This window comes from Arvicanthis niloticus, chromosome 3, assembly GCF_011762505.2.
Source record: "Arvicanthis niloticus isolate mArvNil1 chromosome 3, mArvNil1.pat.X, whole genome shotgun sequence".
NCBI classification, from domain to species: Eukaryota; Metazoa; Chordata; class Mammalia; order Rodentia; family Muridae; genus Arvicanthis; species Arvicanthis niloticus.
In genome coordinates, this window is record NC_047660.1 from 44935176 (window position 1) to 44952397 (window position 17222).

Sequence of the window (17222 nt, forward strand, 5' to 3'; positions counted from 1 at the left end):
TTAAAAAATAGGAAAAAAAATTTTCTGTCAGTGCAAGAACATAGATGAACCTGAAGACAACCAGAGAAACTCAAAAACCTAACTCATTCACTAATATATTATACACACACACACACACACACACACACACACACACACACACACTCATTCTTATGGAAGCTGAGAGTAAAACAGAGGCTACCGGAAGGTAGAGTAGCTAGTGGGGGGTCATGCACTGTCACAGTTGCATTGAGGAATAAGCTTAGGAAAGTTACCATGTACCATGGTGACTACAGTTGATGACAGTCTGCCATACTCTTGAAAACGCTAAGGAAGTGGACTAAGAGGGTTGACTACATAAAAACGTAACCATGAGGTAACTCACTCATTTAACACAGTGCAAATACATTTCAAAACCTATGTTGCACGTGAGAAACACATACTACTTCATATGTCAAGTAAAAATCAATTTGGAGGAAAGCGTTTCAAAAACAACAGTAACAAACGTTAAGAAAGCCCTTCTATTCAGAGGCATGGAACCTAAGGGTAAGGGGAGCCATCCTAATACCTCTGCAATGTTTCTATAGCTCTAGAAGCAGCCAAGACTAATCGTTTATGTAGATTTTTTAAAAAGCATAGGATCATAGAATTGCAGTGGTGAAGGGTCTACCTGAATAGAATTTGCATATCATTAACTGGGTTCTGAAACCTATTCTCTGGCAATTCCAAACCTGTACCCTAAGCAAACTCATGATTGTATACAGTTATCCTTTCATTGACTGACATTGCCAAATATCTGCTGCACTCCAGGGCCTGTGTTAGATGCTGAGAATACAAAAGTAAGACATGGCTCCTTTGGTAAGGAAAACAGACACCACTCAATATAGAATCCAGGAGAATTCCTTCCACCCCCAGGAAGAATCTGTTCCCCTGATGAGAGTTACAGATGGCCCCCTAGAGGAAGATACACAGTGTTGCAGTTCAAACGTATCCTCCAAAGTCCTGTTAGGAACCAAATCCAGAATGTCTGTGGTGTTAAAAGGAGGGCAAATGACAGTGTTTAGTGCAGAGTCCCCGTCAGCCATTTAATGTCAACATGACAAGGATTTCCTTCTGGTAAAGTGGAGCTTACCCACTCTCACCCTTCTTTGCCTGTGCTTTCTCGCCTTCTACCTGCTACCATGGATGAAGCAGAGGAATTAAATGTAAGCCCCTCACCCTTGGATGACATTGCAACCTCTAAAATGGAAAGAAATGAGCCTGTTTGACTTATGCACTACCCAGCCTCAGGCATTTGGTCACAACAGCACAAAATAAACTAAGAGGCTTAGACTCAAGATTTCTCGAAGGTGACTCAGCCTTCCCGCTCTTTTGCGTGGGATCTTTAACCCAGAGACTCTAGATAGGCCTAGTCAGAGAAAACAGTAGCTAAAAGACAGTGGAAAGACGTGGATCATAACTGTAGCAGTTAAGATCTGCTGAATGCTTTCTCTACATTATGATACTCAGGTCTCACCACAGTTCTGAGCATGACTGAGGGGGATGAGGTTAAATGACTAGCTTAAGGTCAGGTAACTGTGAACTGGGGCAGGCTCCTCACTTTCCAGGTGTCCTGGTTACCACATTCCTGTATCTATTCTCTGCCCTTCATCAGGGTGACCCAAAAGAAAACTCCAAAAGGTCAAAACCCTAGTGTCTTGTTGAGCCTACAAACTCAGGACTAGTTATCTCTGAGGAAATTCTAGATATCTCTTCTCTCAAGTTCCTCGTCATTTTAAAGGAAATGTTAAGACAAACAAGGCCACCACAGGCTTGGGTTTTCCTGCCTGTGTCCCCATGGCTCTCCTGGAGAACAGGGTCCTGTATTCAGGAGTCCAGCATTCTCTAGTTATCCACTACTGTTTTGTGAAGTCTTATCTTGGGCACTGAAAACACAAAGATGCTTTCAGAGACACACAGCCAACTGAAGGAAAATCTACACTACCCTGAGTCATTTAAACATGTCATCATGGTGCTGTGAGCACAGAGAAGAGAGCCCTGGACTCTGTCAGGGGAAGGGAAATATCAGAGGAAGGGGTGGGAGGAGAAAGGATGGGGAGATGGGAATGAGAAAGAGGGAGGAAGCAGGAGGGGCAGGGATGAGGAAGAGAGATGGGGTAAAGAACGAAAGAGAAGGCTTTCCAGAGACGGCAATATCAAGCTAAGTCTTAGGACTCACTATGGAGTTTTCCATACAACCAAGATGGAACCAGCTCTGTAAAATGAAAGGCAAACAAAAGCCTACAGAGATGGCTGATGCCGGTTCAGTGTGGCTGAAGTCAGGGATGTTGGATGCTGAGCCCCATAGAAAGGAAGCACACGAAACTGAGGTTCTCTTGTTTCTAGAAGGGAAATATCAGTGATCCAGGCTATACCACGAACACACACACACACACACACACACACACACACACACACACACACACACGCATGCGCACGCACACAGTACAGGTAATAAAACAACGTAAAGAAAATGCTTCCACATAGAAATAGTTTCCTTGGCTTGTCTGTGCTTGCTTCCTCTTTAAAACACTGCCTCTTAGAAAACTCTGCTTTGAGAAGAGGGAACCAGAGATACCAGAGTTGGGAAAATGGGGGCCCCCAGAGTACAGAAGTGAACCAGAGACTAGCTTCAATAGAGAAATGGAATGTCCAGAATCTTAGTGCGGTCTGATCAAGTTGTCAGGTAATACGTCCCTTAAAAATCAAGAACCTGAAGATTTGGGGGGGGGGGGCGGAATCTCCAAATCATGAGATACACATAAAGAAAATGGGGTGAGAGACGGGGAGAGGAGGAAAGGGTAGATGGTAAAAGACGTAAAGGTCAGAACTTTTAGAAACTTATCTTAGGGAACGGAGTAAATGTCTAGTCTACATGAAGAAATATTATAGTCACTAGCCTGAAGCCACACTTGATTGCGTTGTGTGAGTGTAAATCTAGGTTTTACACCGTGGCCTATCTCTAGAAGACCTTGGCGTGTCTTGTTTTGACTCCTGTACACCAGCTCCCTGCTTGAGCCCACAGACGGTGCAGGCCTGGCAGGTGATACTAGAAGCCATCAGCATTGATATTAACTTTATTTTAAGAGTCTCTGAGCTCTGCCTTGCCTGAAGTGCTAACTGTGGAAAGTACCTTCGACCGGTTGAGGAAGTGCGGCCAGACCTGGAAAATACACAGTAATGTTAAGAAAAGCCCAACCACATCCACCATGAACCATGAGAAGTGAGAGAGCTTTGGGCATCTGAGATAACAGCCCCTGCTGCTCCTCTCCCCTCCCCTTGGCTAATCCAAATATTCAGGACAAGTTCTGTTGCCCTGCACTGCACTTCACTCTTCCCTCCCTAAATCTCCAGGCATTTTCTGTATTCTAGTTTGCGTTGAAAACCAGTAACTACGTTTGTACATGAGCAAAGGCAACACAGGCTCCCAGTTACTCTTAAGAATGTGACATTCTCAATGGGCTCAGTGGAGCTGTTCTTTTAAATCTCTGATAACAAGGTCAATTACACACACACACACACATACACACACATATACACACACACGGGGGGAGGGGAGGAGTCACAGGCAGTTAGCAAATATTTACTAATACCAATTTACGATGGGATGTTTCTTTTGTCAAAGTTTTAAGTGTCACAAGAGGGAAATTTCAGTGGCTACACAATGTAACCTCATACTTGCATAATTGTCAGACTGTATGTCTCAAACCCTCAAGCATTTATTTGCTTGCTTTCTCAAAATGTTTGTTAAACCAGTAGATGCACCCAGCATAGAGCTGGGATCTCTTACTGATAGAAAATATGGCACAAGGAACAATCATTCAATACTCAATCCCAGACAAGGATATTTAAGACTTATCCTCAGGTGATACCTAGGTCATAGTAAAGGTTATGAAGTTTCAATATGTAGACCAGGGTAGACCCTTACTCTTGATTTTCCAACCTTAGGAAGGCTCTGAGTGTTGAGATGATAAGCATATGCCACCATGCCGGACTACAATGTCGTTTATGTAAGATTTACTTGTTTTTACTTAATATGTGTGAGTATGTGTGCCTACATGCATGTGCATGCACCGTGAGCATGCCTGGTACCTGAGGAGGCCAGAAGAGGACATCAGACTTCCAAGAACTGGATAAGGGTTTTGAGCTGCCCTGTGGATGTTGGGAACTGAATACTTGCAAGAGCAGCAAGTGCTCTTACCTTCTGATCGAGCTCCCGTGGATGCAACATGAAAATGGTAGTGAACAAGGACAACTCAGAAAATAAGCAGTAGTTGCTTCCGTTTACAGGAAAGAAACAGGCTTCCACCTGCCACCACATGGCTCGCATGCCGCTATGATGTGGAAGTGTATGGTGGAGAGATGGGAGAGGAAGAAAAGCAAAATGGTTTGAGCGCTGTGGAACTGCAGATGTGGGCATGGTGAGAATAGCTTGATGTGAACAGCCTGGGCTGCCACGTCTGAGTCTATGGCCCTGCAGCAGTAGGAGTCTGTGTCGATGTCCATGGCTTGTGTTACCACCAAAGGCCATGCGGACATGCCTGGTTTGGGCTGCCACCTTGGACCCTGTTAATGTCCAAGGGCTTCAAAGAGCTGCCCCTGCCTCTCACTGGCTTTGGCACTCTGTAGACCTGGCCCTGCCCCTTGCCAGCTGCAGTATTTGGGTGAGCTAGCCAGGGCAGTGCTGGAGAACTGGCCCTGGTACAGGAGAGTTGGCAGGCTGACCAACGCATCTCCCACCCAGGCCCAGATCCAGGGTTTTGTTTTGGCCCACCCCAACATCTACCCCATCTAGGAACTGTTGGAGCACAGGAAGGGGCCGGTCCTGCAGATCCAGAGCTACAGGATCTCCATGACACAAGGCAACAACGGGAATCTGAGAGGAGTCCCTGGAGGGATGCAGTATTGATGGTGCAGCAGAAGCCAGAGGCCTTGAATCAGAGCAATGCCTCATTGCAGTGAACATTTGCAAGTAAACATGTTTGGACAAACGGGTATGCTGTGGGACACACTGTGACACACCACAGCTTCCATAGTGAGATGTTTGGTTTTGGGTTTTTGGTTTGTTAGGTGTTTTTTTTTTTTTTTTTTTTTTTTTTTAAAGTTAATTTTTGTGTTTTCTTTGGGGGCAGTTGCAAGAATGGAGGGTAGATATGAAGGGACAGGGAGACGAGCAGGGCTGGGGTGCATGATGGGAAATTCATAACCAATAAAAAGTTAAAATAAAATAAACTGACCTCAGAGGTTCAAGAGATTGCTCAGTGTCTGATATAGTCAAAGCCAGAATATGAATCCAAATCTGGGTCCATCTGCTAATTTCTTATACACTGTATCTGTCTCTTCCATGAATAAGAACTATAAGCCCTGATTATAAAACTTGTAAAATAAGGTTTATTTTAATTGGTTTATAAACCAGTGAGATGGCTCAGTGGATAAAGACCCTTGCTGCCAACAACGTCCTCAGGTTGTCCTCAGTTTCCATGTGTGATGGTATGTGCACATATACACAGAATAAATATGTAAATGAGTACTTGAAAAAATAACTGGGTGGTGGTGGTGACACACACCTTTAATCCCATCGCTCAGGAGGCAGAGGCAGGCAGATCTCAAAAAACCAAAAACAGAAACAAAACAACTGTAAAATATTTACAAGCTTCTAAAAATAGATATTTATACGAAATTGGAGAGAGAATCAAGGCCCTGAAAGCACAGGCAAAAAAAAAAAAAAAAAAAAAAAAAAAAAAAAAAAAAAAAAAAAAAAAAAAACCACCTGATCAACAGAGAGCTGAAATGTCCCAACTGTCGCTCTCAGTGGTCAGAAGACAGAAACGGCACTGGTGATATCTTGATAAAAATCTCCACATGAAGAGCAGTGAGGCAGGGGGACACCCGAAAAGTTTCCATGGTACCCTTCATCATTCCAAAGAGGAAACAAGAGAAATTAACAAACCATGGGAAATGCCATGGACAGCTTGATTCACAGTTTTAAGATGAAGAGGGACGTTCGTCACTGCTGTTCATGACTGGAAACCTGCACCCCTGCCCTCTTCCCCAGGTACTTTGTCTTGGTACTTGTGACCTCAAGTTCTCCATAAGAAATTTCTATCGCCCTTGTCCTTCCTTGGCTGACTGACTGTTAGGATTTGAGTCTGAAATGTTCGAGTGTGAGCAGTTGGTCTCCAAATAATGTGCAAACTTCGGATCTCTGACTTGGCTAACTGAAGGTGATCCCTGCTTTTGACTCTGGCCCATCCTACCTAGATGTGAACAAATCAATCTTCGTGTTCCAGAACCACTATTACAGCAGTTTCAGTGGCTAGTTCTTCACAGCCCAGATAGACGGTAACTTCTAAAGGGTGAGTCAAAACAGACCACGCCACACGTAAGTGGCTCTTGTCGGTTATTTAGTCACAGTCAGGATAGAAGTAACAGACATGCAGATTACACACTCCTTATCCAAAACACTCGGAACCAGGAGTGCTTCAGACCTCAGAGTTTTATAGATCTAGGGATATCTGCATGACATCAGACCTTAGGCATACACGCACTGTAGTTCGTTGTTTGTTCTAGGGTCTTCTCTGGACTCCAGTCATTGACACAGTACTCATTCAGTCATAGAAAATTAAACAAAACACACCAGTGAACAAACCTGTCGTCAAATACAAAGGTGATGGCAGACCTTGTGGGATCGCAGTGACAACTGGATACTTTCTTACAGTTAAAGCCCTCAGAGAAATGCTCAATTCCAAGTGAGGGTGCATTAGCTGTTACTATTAGGGTGACAACTGAAATTCCTCCTCACTGCCCCTCCCCCTCCTGGGCTTGCAATATCTTACAAGATGGCAGTTGTGCAACTGATGGGAAGACGGATGCAATGATGGAAATTGACAAACAGAAACAACAGGAAGAGCAAGTGGTGAAGACAGGAAGCTGAGTCAGAAGGAAGCTGAGGAAAACAACAGGAGATGCTGTCTGGGAGCACCTCGGGCTTCAACAGCTGGAGCAAGATTCCCCTAGGTGACTGATACCTGGTCAGGATGCAGTGTATCAGCACTTCAGAAAGCCATCAGTGTTTTGATGTCAGAAGTGCATTGTCATCTAGCAAAACAGGAAGACTTGGAACTCAGAGTTGGCTGACAGATCAGTTATATAGTTTGATGGGCTTTAACTTCGATTTTTATTTTTGCATTGTTCAGTACTTGAACTGAGTCATCTTATTTCACTGGGTATCTGCGAAGTGGGAAACAACCAACACACTCCCCCCTCCCCCCAAAAAAAAATCCTGGGGAGAAATTTACATTAATCTAAACAGTGTCATTCTGCTGTAACATCTGCTGTTAGTCATAAAGTCCAATGATTTTATAATCTGAACTTAAAGCTTTTCAGCCCTTCTCAAACATGAGCTAAACTTAATTTTCTGATTTAGCTTTGAGATTTGATTGCTGTATCCCCTGTATGTGCAGAGGGGCCTGCACTCCTCAGGTTAAAAAAAAAAAAAAAAGAAAGAAAAGGTAACTTCAGAATTTTCTAAGAACAATACAGAGTGATTGAGTAATGTGTCCTTGTGTTTATTTCATAAACAAAGGCCTATCTTGAGAATATAGCTTGTGTAAGGATAGCTAAATAGTAGGCCTGTAACTGCATTTAAAATGCAATGATGGACTGGTGCCATTTATTTCTGAAGTCTAATGTCATCATATCGTCTCTCACGTTTCTTGAAGCCGTCGTCCATTTGGTGCCGTGGGGCTAAAACGAAGACTGGGCCCTTGGAAAAGAAGCAGAGCAACAGCTGAGGACCATTACTGTCATGTGTTCCCTCAGAGCAGTCGCCACAAGGACTCAAGGAGCACGAAAGTAGGAAGTGAAATCAGAGGTTTTCGTGTTATGTAACGAAATGCATAAAAAATATGACAAATGTTCCTTTCAGTCAATATCTTCAGCGGGCACAGTGCTCCGGGAGAGAGAGGGAACTCCACTCTGTGAGTGCAGGAGGACAGAAAAGAAAAATTAAGAAGATAACAATCAATGCAATGCTGACCTGAAGGCAAAGCCTTAGGGCAAACTTCAGACAGTGGGGGAAGCAACAGATAGGGAAGCTAGCGGAGGACCTGTCTTTCTAAGCGGCCCTGAAAAAGTCAGAAGATTCATGGGGAAGATACTGAAGAAACAGAGCGAAAAAGAGTGAAACACCATGGAACTTTCTGGTGGCTTGCGGTCTAGTGCGCCCAGAACGTGGGTAGGCAAGACAGGGAGGGGGAGGGGAGAGATTCGACAAAAAGGAAGTGGCATGAAATAAGGCTGAGGAAGTGGGCTGAGGCAAATTCGTGAAGGCACCAAAAATTCTTAGCAAAACTGTTAATGAATCATCCCACCGTTACATGAAATCTGCCAAGGGGTCTATTTTTGAAAATCAAAATCCTTTTGGGTGTCTTGCAATTTTTTCCTTTCTCTGTCTTGAACACCTGTACACACACACACACACTCTCTCTCTCTCTCTACACACACACACACACACACACACACACACACACACACACACACACACCTGTGTTAGGCTCTCTGATCTGTTGCCAGGATGAAAGCTTCTCTCTGCATGCTCCACAGAAGGTGGGCCCTGCAGCCAACACAATCAGGGAGCATCTGAAATCTAGACCAACTCCTGCCTCACCCTGACCCTTATGCCCTTGGGCCATAGGTAACTTCAGCCCACTCCTGATAGCTCAAGGCACTTGAGAGGATTCCAAGAGATCATGTGGCTACATAAACTAAGCACTTAAAAGTTGTGGCAGCCTGCTCTCCAGCTCCACACATCCCATATCCACAAACTCAATCTTAAATTCAGATGAAACCCGTTATAAAAAAAAAAAAAAAAAAAAAAAAAAAAAGGTGGGCGTGCACAGAATACTAACATTTTCCGTCTTACCACCCCCCTAGGAGATACAATACAGCAATTTACACATCGTACACTGTTGTGAATTATAGCGGACTAAGCATGTGCAGCTTTGGGGTTCTGCACAGGTCCTCTTCCTGTTCTAGTTTAAACGCACACGCTGGCCATCCTTCTCCAAAAGGTTCCAAGGTAGAAGTATCAATCAGGTTAAAACACTGGGATTTTTCCCAACAGTATTGACTGTTGCAAGGTACAACATACAAAGGAGATGAAGTTTAAAACAGTCCTACCAGAGAGGGACAGCTAACGAAATGTCTTCATAAGCGACCCCTGTAAAATGCTGCAGCAGAACCTGTGTCGTTGCCAAAGCCCGGAAGAGCCCCGCGTGCTGCTGCCATGACTAAGAAACTGTGCTTTGGCAGCATGGCAGGTGGATGCTTCAGCAATCCAAACGTGGTTGGTATTAACTCTGCCATATTCAGTTTTATTCCTTCCCAAATGTAAGGGGAGAAATATTGACATCCCTTCATAGCTTTATTTATTTTGATCTCTGATGAAAATATTTGCAGTAGCCCCCTTTCTCCCCCCCCCCCAGTATTTTCTGGGCCTTAAGCCTCTCCTCCAGAGATCTCACTGTTTTGGGGGTTGTTTTGTTTTTCTACATTGAAACCAGCCAGGTGAGTACTGCAAGTGAAGGAAGATTAATTAATGGTCGGACTCCAAAACTTCCAGAAATTCACATTTATAGAAAAATGGTGAATTCCACTTAAATTTAGCTATGCAGACATCCTTTTTAGAAAGTTCATTTAATAGAAGCCAATTATAGTAAATTCGTTGTAAATTTGACCTCAAGGTATATATTGACTAGCCACTGCGTTTTTTTCCTTGTTTTGCTTTTTTTTTTTAAAAAATAGTTTTTTGTTTGTTTGTTTTGCTATGAAGACTTTTGCTTCTGCTCTTGTTTTTAAGCTGTCCTGCCAGAGTGGTTTCCAACAGTCAGAAACACTGGTTTTTAGCATGTGTGCTGGACAGCTTCTGTGTATCATCTGTCCTGGGCTTGGCTGACAGCGCTAACTGAATACAAGCTGAGAGATGCTACAATACTTTGAAGCTGGATGCTTCAGCCATATAAAAGAATTCCCTTTGTGGACAGAGCCTTTCCTCCAGCATGTAAGGAGGCATTCATTTGTATTAACAAATAATCCAGACAACCCTACAGGAAGTAGCAGAAGCCAACAACGCAAATTGCTTTTGTTTTTAGACAGACACTGGATGGAGTCAGAAAACACAAGCATTAAAAACCTCATTGTCAAAGATCACTCACATAACTAGGCCACACTTGGTAACAAATGACCTAAGACGTTAACATAGGCACTAACTGACTCTAAGGAAGATTTTTTTTTTAAAGGAAAAACAACCACAGAAGCTAAAATTAAACCGCCCCCATTAGAATTACTAGCAGCACAGTCTAAATGATCAATATGCACTTTCCCGAAAACATTTTAAAGTTGACCAAATCAGAGTAAATAGCCTTCCTGAAATAGAGCAACTGGCAGGTATCAAAACATGGTTTGGCTTTAAAGACGGGGGGAAAGTAACTCAGGGTTTTTTTTGGGGGGGGGATGATAAATGCAGAGAACTTAGCAAGAACCAAGCCAGAGAACGCCCTCCACATCACCCCACACCCCACAGACACCCCTACACACACCCAGCCACCCCAGGTGGCTGCTGGTCTCGGTAAGAGGGAAGCCAGGCACACAGGGCTGAGAAGACAGGTGCTCAGCCCCTTCAAGACAAAATCCACAGCACCCAGCAGCAGAGCCCCAACTAGGTCCCAAATACTTCCAACAAGCAAAGGGACAAGAAACAAGTGTACCTTGTAGAGAAACTGTCCTTGGTGGCAGCACGGCTGTGTGGTCAGAAACCCCAGTCCTTCAGATCTACAGAGCAGCCCTGTCAAGCAGGGGTGCGTGGTCACAAGGCAGGAAGTAACTGCAGTGGCAAATCACCAGGCAGGAAAGAAATAGATTTTGTCTTTATAAGGACATTTTACTCAACATTTTTTTTCATGTCTCCTCCCCCTGCAAATCACCTGATAACAGGTCACAGTGAAATCCAGAAGCCACCTTCCACTTCCTCCTCTCTAGGAGTAGTCCTGCTCCCACCCTGGGTCTCTCAGCAGGCCCTGGGCTACTTAAGCCCTTCTGATCACAGATAGGGAACCGAAGGTCAGCTTCCTGGCTGAACTCTTTTGTCTGACTCCTGTTGCTAAAAGCAAAACTCAGGAGCCTACCTACTTTCATCTGGGAAAAAAAAAAAAAACACCAAAATTATTCATCTCTAATGAAAGATCTAAGGGAAAAGGTGTCAAGTACCTGAGACAAACTGAAAGGGGTTTTCATGGGAGAGCCTGCCCATCAGATCTCCCACTTCCCCCCACCCCATTGGAAACCGACCCCCCTCCCACTCTGTGAATGATCATATCAGTATAAACGAAACAAAATGATCTCTCTAAGCACGGGGCCCATAGAGAAAGGTCACTATATTATTTACTCGTTCCTTTATTTATAGAACACCCATGTGCTAAGGATCTCTTTAACCCAATTAGAGAGTTCAATTATTTAAACATTTCCTGTAAAGAACAGTGGTGAATCCTACAGGAAGCTATCATTCCTTCAAACAGACTGGATCCCTTCAGACAACAGTCATCCATACATTTCCTGGAGTCAGCATGCTTCCAACAATAATGGAGATGCTGTCATTCAGCCTTGGGGATGCATGCTACAGCTAAGCTCCCAGCTCAGATGGCGAAGATGCCTGCTCGTTCTATAGGTTTCTGTGTTTTCTAGGAGCCACGGATGCTGCCACGCTGGAGCAAGATTCCACTGACTCCGATGCTCTTTAGACTACCTTGGCTTTCCTGGTTTCCTTACAAAGTTCTCTGCCTTAACTTCTAATGCCGAGATAAAGTCTTTTAGTTTATCTCCTTCATCAGCCTAATAAGGCAACTTGGTACTCAGGAACCCACAGGGCTCCTATTGAGAAAGAGGGTCTGCTAAAGAATGGGAAGACATGGAGAAGGTTCAGTCTTCCTTATATCTGATCCTAAAGAACATTCTAGAAATGGTTTTAGTAAGAACTGACAACTGGTCTTTTGCATGTCCCAGGTAAGAGTGAAGTGGTGAGTAGAATCCCAGTTAGTAAGTGGCAGAGAGAATTTAGGAGGCCCTGACTTTGTTCAAAGAAACATCCAGGCATTATTCATCTAAGACTGACTGCATGATACAGCAGTAAAAATGCTGGTAGCCTCCACTCTTGGGAACAGCCCCCACTCGGGGTTCTACAGAAGAGCGCCACAGATGGTCTCCACGGTCTTCTTAAGGGGAAAGCGTGTGTGCTGACTGTGCATCCGCCTGTCTGCTTCTGCAACTTGTGGTTTCAGAATGGAGCAAAGACCCAACAGGCACGCCTCATGAAAAGGAACCAACCTGGGGGACAGAGAACAGGAGCATTTTGTACGTGCTTGTGTCTGATCACAGGAGACCCGAGGAATCTGCAAAAGAGAGAAAAACACTCGTGCATTGGTTCCTCTCATGTGTGAGTATCTGCCAGAACTGGAGACGGGGACAGAAATAAAGTGCAAGCATTGCTCTTAGCGAGAAGAGAGACTGGTGCAGGGAGACTGTAATTAAATGCTCAGGAGAGGCTGAGGAGCCAGCATGGTGGGATGCAGGCACCGATTTGAGGAGAGCAGAAGTGAAACTTGCCAGGTTCCAGCTAGAATCTGGTTCCAGTCACAATAAGGACCTGGGTCAGGACAGGGTCTACACTGGGTAAGAAAGCCACCGAGCAGGTCATTGCTTATCGGCACCTAGTTGACACAGCCCCTTCTAGCTCTGGTCCTCCACGGCCACCTGTCACTGCCTCGAGCCACATCCTGAATTTCACCATTCAGGTTCCTCCATGGTAATCTCTTCATCGTCTTCTCTCAGTGATGAAAATCCACCCAGGGGTAGGCAGTTGTGGAGGAGGTATCCCACCAGACTTTCCCAGGCAAGGCTGTGTCTTTTTTTTTTTTTTTTCATTTGGTGTTTAAATATTGCTTGTGATGATTAAACAGGAGTTTAATAAAATAAACTTTGAGTTTTATTGTTTTGGGCTTCTCTGCAGACGGTACCCTCCCTTCTTCCCTGTACACAGATAGGGATCCCACCCTCCTACCATATGCCCTGTATCTCTGCTGCCCCCTCCTCCACTGAGCTCAGCTTCTGCTGTGCCTTGCCTCTATCCTTCCTGTCCTCTCCGAATTCATCTGCCACCCAGGCCTGCATCATCCTTCATCCTTATGGCCCCAATCTCCTAGACCAGATCACACCTGCACAGTGCAGTGGCCGAGTAAAAGTTCTAGATTGGGGACCTGGGGTCAAAGGTCAACTTTCCTGGCAAACTGGTTTCCTGACTTTAGACAGATGACCTCATTTCATTGGCCTCAAGATTCTCATGTAAAAGATTGGGGCAAGAGCAGTGTTGGTTTTGTGCATTTGTTGAGAGGATTAAACTCGCTGATGTGTGACAGCCTGTCACAAAGTCAGAGCTGTGTGGTGTGCCACCTGCTCTTTTCATATTTACAGCAGGTTGTGGACTGGACCCTTCTCACATATCATCCCGTTCTTCAACCATAGCACACGGATTAGATACTGTTTTCTCTGGTTTAACAGTGTGTTTATTGGCCTATGATTCAAGTTGCACAACGTTTTCTTTTCCAAAGTAGTTTTATCATATAATCAGATTTGTATACAAATTATGTCATACAATGTCAAGAATATTTTATCATCCCCCAAAGAAAACTAGTACCAATTAGCAGTTACACCACACACACACACACACACACACACAAACTAGAAATGAATATATATATTTCCTACTTGGAAATGAATTTGATCCTCATGTACCATTATCTAAACCTGGTTATAGCAATGTTACCGTTAAATAAATATTCAGTTTTAATAATGACGCGGGAAATGGTTCAGTGGGTAAAGTACTTGCCACACAGTACGATGACCTGATTTCAAATCTCTATACCCATGTAAAGCTAGGCAGGGTTGTACATGTCTCTAATCTCACCACTCCAACAGGAAAACCAAAAGTAGACAGACAGGAGATTCCAGGAATCTTGAGAGCTTGGCTTATAAAATTAATAATAATAATAATAATAATAATAATAATAATAATAATAATAACAAGGCTGTCTCAAACAAGGTAGAAAACAAGAAGTGACACCTGTGGCTCTCCACTAACCACTATGTGCACCCAGAGGCGCACAGGTGCCCATACCCACACAAAAATGCACACATAACTTCACACACACACACACACACACACACACACACACACACAAAACAACAAGCAGACAAACTAAAGAACATAAAACAAAAACCATTCCAGAGCAAGGGCACACACCATGCTTCTCTGTCTCTTTAATGTGCCAGGTTCCTACATACATGAACACCACATGGAACTCTCTAGCAGAGCTAAAAGAAGACAAAACAAAAACAAAACCCAACAAAGCAAAGCACTCGGGAGTTCTCCTCCTGTGCTCCTGGAGTGAACTGTCTGAAGTCCACGTCCTTCTGTCTGGCCGGTGCCCCTACCCCAAGAGAAGGTCATCTGTCTTAGCCTCATCCTGGGCAGCTCTTTCTTTTGTTCTGGGCTGGAAGCCACACACCTTCCCTTCTGAATCTACTTCCTTGTTTAAATGGGGCCATATCCTCTACTAGATTCCTAAGAATACATGAGGCAAAACTTTCTTGGAACATTTAACAGCTGAAAACACATGACGCCTATTTGCTGTCTTGGAAAGTCACTCTATAAAACTCAGGGTTTTTTTGTTTTTTTGTTTTTTTTTTCAAAATTAGGAAGAGATCTCTCCAGCTACAAGGTTGTCTAGATTACAACCTTGCTATTGAGAAAGCTGATGCCTTTCTGACCTAATGGTCTCTGACCAAATGGTCTCTCCTATGTCATTTCTGATTCTTTCTTGAAAATCAGGATTTCTCCTTTACACTAAGTGTCCTGAAGTGTTTGCATGATAGTTCTCAGTGTGGGTCTGTGTGTGTCCACTGTGTGAGGTTCTCATGAATGCTCTCAGTGTGGGTCTGTGTGTGCCCACTGTGTGAGGTTCTCATGAAAGCTCTCAGTGTGTGTCTGTGTGCACCTACTGTGTGAGGTTCTCATGAATGCTCTCAGTGTGGGTCTGTGTGTGTGCCCACTGTGTGAGGTTCTTATGAATGCTCTATGTGTGTGTCTGTGTGACCACTGTGTGAGGTTCTCATAAATATTCTCAGTGTGGGTCTATGTGTGCCCACTGTGTGAGGTTCTTCTGGTCTTCTTCTATCTGGAAATCCAAGTCCTTCCATTCTGAGATTCTCCCTTTCTTTATTTTCTTTCTTTCTTTTAGTCTCCATCTTTTCCTTTCTTCTTCTCTCACCCCAACCCCTGGTCATTTTGCAAGGCTCCCTTTTCCTGGCATTGTGCTTATTTGCATATTGTACATCTTGGGTTAGCTTTCTAGCGTCCCACTTCCCTATCCTATTCTTTGCCTCTTGGTCCTCATGTCCTACTCTCAGGATTTTTCAGCCTCCTTCTTAAATTACTATTTAATGTGCTATTTCTGGTATTCTCACTTACACCCTACTCCACCCTGTGGGGTTATCACAAGATTCCACAGACCATATAATTTAGAAGAACAGAAACACATTGGCTCCCAGTTTGAAGGACTTGGGTCTGAGGTGTGGCACTTGGTGGGATTTTCTTACCATGTCCTCATATGGAGAAGTTGAAGGGTAAAACGAAAGGAAGCGATCCCCCTTTCATAATGGCACTCGTCCCTCGTGGCTAATAACCTCATCTCCTAACTCTGTCTTAATGGCAAACAAACTGTCACAGGAACCTATAAAGGAACAAATCCCCAACCCGTAGCAGCAGCTAAGAGCTTTAACATTTCTCCCCATATTTCTTGTTGTTGTTGTTATTGTTACAGCAAAGTAGAGCATAGGATGTGTGGGGAACACGTCTCTGCTCCCTGTGTAAACTTCCAAGCTTCCTGTGTTTAGGCTACATCTTCCATCCCTGGCTTTAAAAAGATCCTGTAGCCCAGCATCCTGGGTTCTGCGTGCCCATGGTGTGATGGTGTGATACGTGCTCTATGACATCACAGACTCGAGGTTCAGCTAAAGTGCTTCCCATGCTCTGTGCACCTTACAGCTTCTCACTTTCTGATGGACTCTAGAGTTTTGTTGTCTCCTTTGCTAACCAGTCTCTTCAACAAGATACGGAGTTCTTGGAGGCCAAGGGTTGAGTTGGCTTTGTTAGCTTCTGAGTATTTTTACAGTTATCTGTTTTTAAAATTAATTAAGAAGACTAAACTGGGCTTGAAGGATAAGAGTGGAAGCACAGGGAACATGAATGAGAAAGACTCTACCGGTGAGAGAAAGCAAGGACCATGATGACCTCAAGCAAAGCCGAGTGGTTTGACCATCAAGAATACAGAGCTAGAGAGTGCATACAGAGAGTGCATAAAGGGGGATGAACAGAGCTCAGTTCATGGTCTACAGTCGGAGTTACAGATCTTACATTTATGCCGAATCTTAGGATTTCCCAGATGGGCAGACTAAGACAGATAGATGTGCAGGCCAGTGAATGTTTATAGACATTCAAAGAGAGTTATAAGAATTGGCTTGTGCGATTTAGAGGCTGACAATTTTCACAACCTTCAGGAAAGTCCCTGATGTAGATCTAGTCTGAACTCTAGTAAGCTTGAGAACCAGGAAAAGACAGGGTTTCAGTTTAGGTGCAAAGGGAAAAAGAAGGCAGTGTCCCAGTTCAAGGCAACCAGCCAGGGGAAATTCTGTAGTCCACAGACAGTATCTCATGTGAACAATTTACATCATCTTGGACTGGGGGTGGAGAGTGGCTCAGAAAGAGAGCCTGCCTTTTCCTAAACCTAGACCTTTGTGGCTTAGATGAAAGCCACCAATATTAGGGAGGGCCACCTGATTTGCTCCATCTTCCAATCAAAACTCACCCAAATACACTGTCATCAAACCCTAGAATCAGCAGGCCAGGTTGACCAGAGCATTAATTGTCATCCTTTCCAAGCAACAGAGAGCTATTTTAGGGTCTGTATTTTAGGATCTATAGTATCACCAGACTGTGATAACAAACACCACAAACTAGAGTAACAGAAATGAATCTCTAAGGTCTGGAAGCTACATGATTACAATGAGAGGTATGTCTCGATGGCTCCTCTGATCGT

General features: G+C 44.0%; 1 protein-coding gene across 12 annotated transcripts in view; it reads right to left on the reverse strand.

Moving 5' to 3' along the window:
* Lcp1 (lymphocyte cytosolic protein 1) overlaps window positions 1–17222 on the reverse strand; it is a 95671-nt gene that overhangs the window by 41195 nt on the left and 37254 nt on the right. For 5 of the 12 annotated variants that reach the window (XM_076930711.1, XM_076930709.1, XM_076930713.1 and 2 more), the window contains exons 2-3: window positions 12397–12461; window positions 10785–10900 (exon numbers count right to left, since the gene is read on the reverse strand). The exons of 4 other annotated variants lie outside the window; for them this stretch is intronic. The gene's annotated coding sequence lies outside the window, so the exon portion shown is untranslated. Of the gene's footprint in view, window positions 1–10784; window positions 10901–11000; window positions 11212–12396; window positions 12462–17222 lie in introns of those variants that run through there. 3 more of the 12 variants (XM_076930718.1, XM_076930716.1, XM_034498574.2) reach the window with 2 other exon arrangements.